Source organism: Sturnus vulgaris, chromosome 11 (assembly GCF_052056855.1).
Source record: "Sturnus vulgaris isolate bStuVul1 chromosome 11, bStuVul1.hap1, whole genome shotgun sequence".
Classification (NCBI taxonomy): domain Eukaryota; kingdom Metazoa; phylum Chordata; class Aves; order Passeriformes; family Sturnidae; genus Sturnus; species Sturnus vulgaris.
In genome coordinates, this window is record NC_142253.1 from 1,545,687 (window position 1) to 1,551,688 (window position 6,002).

The window sequence follows — 6,002 nt, forward strand, 5'->3', positions numbered from 1 at the left end:
TGGTGGGTGTTTGGTTAATCCGTAGCAAACACTTTGGGATCCTGCACATGCAGGTGTTCAGCCCACTCCACCAGGTTCCTCACGGCCCATTCAGAATTAATACAAGTGGATAGACTTGGGAACATTCAAATGACAAAGGAGATTTATTCCTCCCGGACATCAAATACAAACCACCGTGACTGGAGCTGCTTCACGTTCCTTGCCTCAAATCCCCAGCATCCTGCAGCAGCTTCTCTCAAATGCTGTAGTATTTTCAAGGTCTATCAACCTGGAAATTATCCCTGTTTTTTTTTTTTTTTTTTCCCTAAGATGCAGCTTTGCTCCCCTAACAGCAGTTTGACTCCTCTCTGCCGTCCCCACTGAGGTTTTTTTGGGAAGCCTCTATCCCTGCTGAAGGGAGAGGAGCCATCATTTGTTCCAACAAATCCACAGCTCCTCACCAGCAGGACTTGGGATCGTTTCTGACACCACTCGTGCCCCCAGCCATCACTCACTCACCTCCTCAAATAAAACGATAAGAAATCTGTTTAGCTGTGAGTAGTTGGAGTAAATCAGGGACATTGATGTGCTGATTGAGAGGCTGGAGGTTTCCCAGACTTCATCTGCACGATGAATTGGTGAGGATTTATTTGCCCTTTCATTCCTTGACAGCTTTGCTTTCGCTCATGGCAGAGGTTAGAACAATCACCCAGACTATCGGAAAAGTATTAAGATTAATGATTTTATGTGTAAACTGCTTCTCCCCACTCAGAACGTTAAGGGATAAGAAAATGAAGCAGCTCTTGTCTTTGAGATGAGATCTTGAAGGTCCTGTCTCCTCAGAAGAGGAATGGAGGAGGTTTCCAGGAGGACTGAGGGTCTGAAGCTGCTGGTGCTGGGGGAGTTGTAAAGGGTTGGGCTTTAGGAACCTCACAAGGATGAGGCCTCTGGGGTCATGGCAAGGAACGTGCAGCAGAAGGAGCTTTTGGCTTAGAAGTGTTGGAGAATATTTGGGCTCTTTAGCTGAAAAGATGTGAAATATTGTTAACCTTTAAATTCCATTTATTCAGTGGCTTCTGCCACCCAGCACTGATGGTTTCTATGCTGACTTGCCTATAGAGACAAGAAAACTTGATATTAAATACCACAGTATCTTGTTTTGCATATGATTTGAATTATTAAATGGCTTTTAAATTATTTGCTGCAGGCAAAATAGGCAAAGTATCTATTTTATCTTTTATCTGTGCTGATCATTTGAGCTTGTGCTATTAGGCTCGTGTTTGCTGACTGGATAAATGTGAGGGGAGAATCCAGTGAGGGATTGTGAAGCTGCTCTGTTTTCTGTGTGTCAGGGGGAGAGAAAGGCTCCCTGCCTGTATTGACACAGGTCCTGTTCTTTCTGCTGGGGTTACTGGGGTGTTTGTGCTGCTCTGGATCTTTAATAGAAACAGGTGCCACCCTTCTTACCTCAGTGTGTAGAATTTCTTTGCTCAGAGAATGAATTTTTATTGTAATTGCATTTTAGAAGCAGGCTGTAGGTGCATGAATGGGTTATAGATGATGTTTAGATTTCGCTTTTTGTTTCCACTTGGTAGCCAAAGGTCAGCAGAGATTTTGAGAGATCAAAAATTTGGCAGAGGTTCACCCCAGGAAAAATAAAGTAAATAAAGTTTGTCAAAAAAGTGAAAATGGGAGAAATAAACAGGAAAGGCCTAGAAAGAAAGAACATGCCCTCTTACATGGTTTGTGACATCTCTTTTGGTCCATTTTTTTTTTTGCTGCCTTTTTTCCTGGTCTCTGTCTCTCAAGGCAGTTTCCTAAATGAACTCAGAGGCAGTTGAAGAAGGCTGTGGAAATGAGCTGGTACCTATAGCACAGTGCAGTTCTTATTGACTTGGGGCAGATAAGGATCAGAGCCTCTGTGTAAGTTCAATTCATACAATCACATGGAGCAGAATGAATCACTGGGGAAAGCAAACTAACTGAGAACTCTTTCAAGATGGGATTTTCAAACTGGGCCAAAAGGAAATTAGGTGTCCAGATTCCATTAAAATATAACTGAAGCTGGAGCATAACTCTCCCGGTCTCTTCTGATAAACAGCTCAGAAAAAAGTTCATTGTGGTTGATAACCTTGAAGCTTTGTAGCTCCACTATCAGCATCAGCCTTGACACAAAGGAATGTGGAAACCAGAGACTCCAATTCTCTGACATACGAGTCCCAAGGGATGTGTGGCAGCAAAACTTCCCACTGGGGGAGGATAGGGAGCAGTTCAATAACTGCTAACAGCATCATTTCCCACAAAACCTGCTTGAAGCTGCTGTTTGGGGACTTGCAAACGGCCTTTAAATAGCTGCTGCCATTGCAGGATCTCCTTGGGAGTGCACTTAAACATCTGCACCTTGCTTTAATTGTTCTCCCAGCCAGGCTGGGCCAGTCTGAGGAGCTGCTGTGTCTGATTTTTGTGTTTCTCTTCAGCACAGGAGGAGCAGGGCCAGGAACAGCCAGGGCTCTCTGGGCTGTGCTCTCAGACTAAACCTTCATGTGACACTGCAGGTGCTCTTCCTGTGATCTCCCTCCTTCTCTGTGTATTTTGATCAGCAGAATATTAGGCTGTGCTGTGGTCTGCAGTTTGTATAGATCATGGCATGTGGAATGGAGCCCTGGGGTTCAACTCTGTTTCCTATAAAAACTCGCAGAGGTTTTGCTGAATGTCTGGTATGAGTGCAGCCAGGGAGGTGCTGTTGTCAGAACCAGATTTATTAATGCCTTTTAAACAAACCCATGTCAAAACGGCTCTGTTCAGGAGAGAGATGCTAAAATTGATTATTATGGAATCATGGATTGGTTTGGGTTGGGAGGGACCTTAAATCCCACCCAGTGCCACCCCTGCCATGGCAGGGACACCTCCCACTGTCCCAAACCCCAGTGTCCAGCCTGACCTTGGGCACTGCCAGGGATCCAGGGGCAGCCACAGCTGCTCTGAGCAGTTTGATTCTGTTATGATTTACTGTATGCACATAATTCTGGGGAGACACAACCAGGTGAGGCACAGTGGGAGTAAAGCTGTACCCCCACTTGCTCTTTGGTTTTCCTGTTGTGAAATTGGAGGTGAGTAGATGCAGCTCTCTAAAAATGCATCCTGGGCTCCCACCAACAAGAGACAAATCAGAAAATCTTGGTCATGATGAAAAATAAGAATTATAGAATCACAGAATACCCTGTGTTGGAAGAGTCCCACAAGGATCAAGTCCAACCCCTGGCCTTCTCCTCGCTGGGTATGTAGAGGTGTCATGGCATCTGTGTTGGAATGGAGAACACTGGAAAACTGGGGCTCAGAGAAAGGAAATTAGGCAGCAAACCTCTTCACCTTTCTCTAGTTCTCCTTTCCTGCAGTATTATGGAGGCAGAATTCAGCTGAGTGTTCAGAGCAGTTTCATGGTGAGCACCAGCCCCTTGGGGGATTTATGGCTCCCTGTGAGGCACAGAGAGAGCCCAGCACTGAGGGATGGGCTCCTGAAGGGACCTGGAGCTCCCCAGAAAGGAAAAACTGTTTAAAAAAACCTGCCAAGAACTTTTACTCCGGTTGTGTGCAGAAAGCTGGAGTTTTTAAAAGTTTTTTTTAACCTTTAATCACTGCAAATCAGTGACTCCACTGAGGATTACATGATTTAAATTCCATTCCCATACTCCATAATGGAGATAAAAATTATGGTTTCAAGTGATTTTGGGGGGAAAAAAATCCATGGTTTAAAATTCCACATGAAATGTTTCCCAGCTGCTGAGAATTTAAGGATAGTTAATGCTTCCAGATGCACCCAAGAAAAATCTCATTTACCTGATTTTGAACCTGTCACACCACTGAAGTTAATGAGATATAAACTCTTAAGTCATTTAGTCACTTTTGAATATTTTACTTAATGATCAATTCCAGATTTTCCAAAGTATTTATTTTCACGTATTTCAAAAAAGTGTTATGATGCTTTTATTATGCTCCAGCATTCCTTTGGTCTACTTGACATAACTCTACAGCAGTACAAATTTAATGGGAAATCTCCTGTATCTCCCTAAAAGGAAAATTAATCTTTTGTTGATTTTATATTGATAAGGAAACGTTACAGAGGCTCATAACGTGCTGAGGAATTCAGGGCAGGTGGAGAACTGGAGCAGAGGGGAAGAGGTTTGGGAAGTGGAAGGGAGGGTGGGGAGGTGGCACCAGGCGTGATCTGACCCTCACTGACAGCCAGCAGCAACCCGGGGCTCCAGAGGGAATGGCTGAGGGAAAAATGGGAATAGGTGAAGGGAAAAAGGGCAGGTGGAGCAGGCAGGCAGCAGGGAAGGGAAATACAAATGCAGTCCTGCAGTGTGAGCTCTGCAGTCTCATGATGAGAGAGGGCAGATGCAGAGCAAGGCTTGAGAGGTGGACAAAAGTTCTCAGATACAAAGCATGATTACAGGATGACAGTTCAGGGGAAACAAGAAACATTCCCATATGGCAGCAAGGAAAAGCTGGGCTGGGCTGGGTTGAGTTGGGCTGGGCTGGGTTGGGTTGGGCTGGGTTGTGTTGGGTTGGGTTGGGTTGGATGGGTTGGGTTGGATGGGTTGGGTTGGGCTGGGTTGGATGGGTTGGGCTGGGTTGGGTTGGGCTGGGTTGGATGGGTTGGGTTGGGCTGGGTTGGATGGGTTGGGCTGGGTTGGGTTGGGCTGGGTTGGATGGGTTGGGTTGGGCTGGGTTGGATGGGTTGGGTTGGATGGGTTGGGCTGGGTTGGGTTGGGCTGGGTTGGATGGGTTGGGTTGGGCTGGGTTGGATGGGTTGGGTTGGGCTGGGTTGTGTTGGGCTGGGTTGGATGGGTTGGGTTGGATGGGTTGGGCTGAGCTGGGTTGGATGGGTTGGGCTGGGCTGGGTTGTGTTGGGCTGAGCTGGGTTGGATGGGTTGGGCTGGTTTGGGTTGAGTTGGGTTGGGTTGGGCTGGGTTGGATGGGTTGGGCTGGTTTGAGTTGTGTTGTGTTGGGCTGGGCTGGGCTGGGTTGGTGGAGTGTCTTTTCCTGCAGGGATACAGTGCCCCTGTTTGAGCACAGGCTGTGTGTGACAGTGCTGGCATCTCCAGCTCAGGCACTCTGGCTTTTCCTGAATAAAGAAATCTCCTGGCAGCACACTCACCCTGCCCTCCAGGTGTGGGGTTCCAGGTGTGTGCAGCAGGAATTCCTGGCACTCACTGTGCAGCAAACAGCCACTCCTGGTGCACTGGGTGTGTTTGTGAGCTGTCCCCACTCCAGTCCCACACCCCTGTGTCCTTTTCCCCTCGTGCACATCCACTGTGACACTCTGTAGGATGCTGAGAGGGACACAGGTGTGCCCAAGGGACTCGTCCTGTTCCCATGCAGGGCACAGGTGTGGTAGAGATTTGCCAGAATTGCCATCATTTGTCCATCCCAATCATTTCAGGAATTTCATTGCAGTGGTTTGTCCTCAGACTTATTTTCAAGGTTGCCAGCACAAACCGAAATAAGTTGCCTGATTGAACTCGAATTCTTCTTTATCACTGCTGTCCCAGATTGTCGGGGCAATGGGGCAAATTTCTGCCCTTCTCTCTGGATCTCAGATTCCCTGACCTATTTCCAGTTTCACCCCTTTATGGAACCAGTGGCCCAAACTGCTGCTCTTTCACAGCCACCTTTCAGTGACTCAGGGAGTATTCCTGGGCAGGGCTGCAGGACAGGTTGTCTCAAAGTATTGGGGAGTTCATGCTCTTCATTCCAAGAACATGTCCTGGGTCACTCTTGGGTTGGGGGTAAAAATACCCTCTCAATTAAATAAAAGATTATTTAGGTGAGGAGATGAGAAGTGGGTTTAGCTAAAATGCTGCATTCCCACACATGAGTGGGTTATTTGCTCTTCAGGGGACTGAAATATTTTACTATTGGGCAACCAAGGGGAAATAACAGTGCAGAAGTTTAGTTGGGTATGAAATATCTGCTCTTACACAGCCTCTCTGAACTGTTAACCAAATGAAAGCTAACAG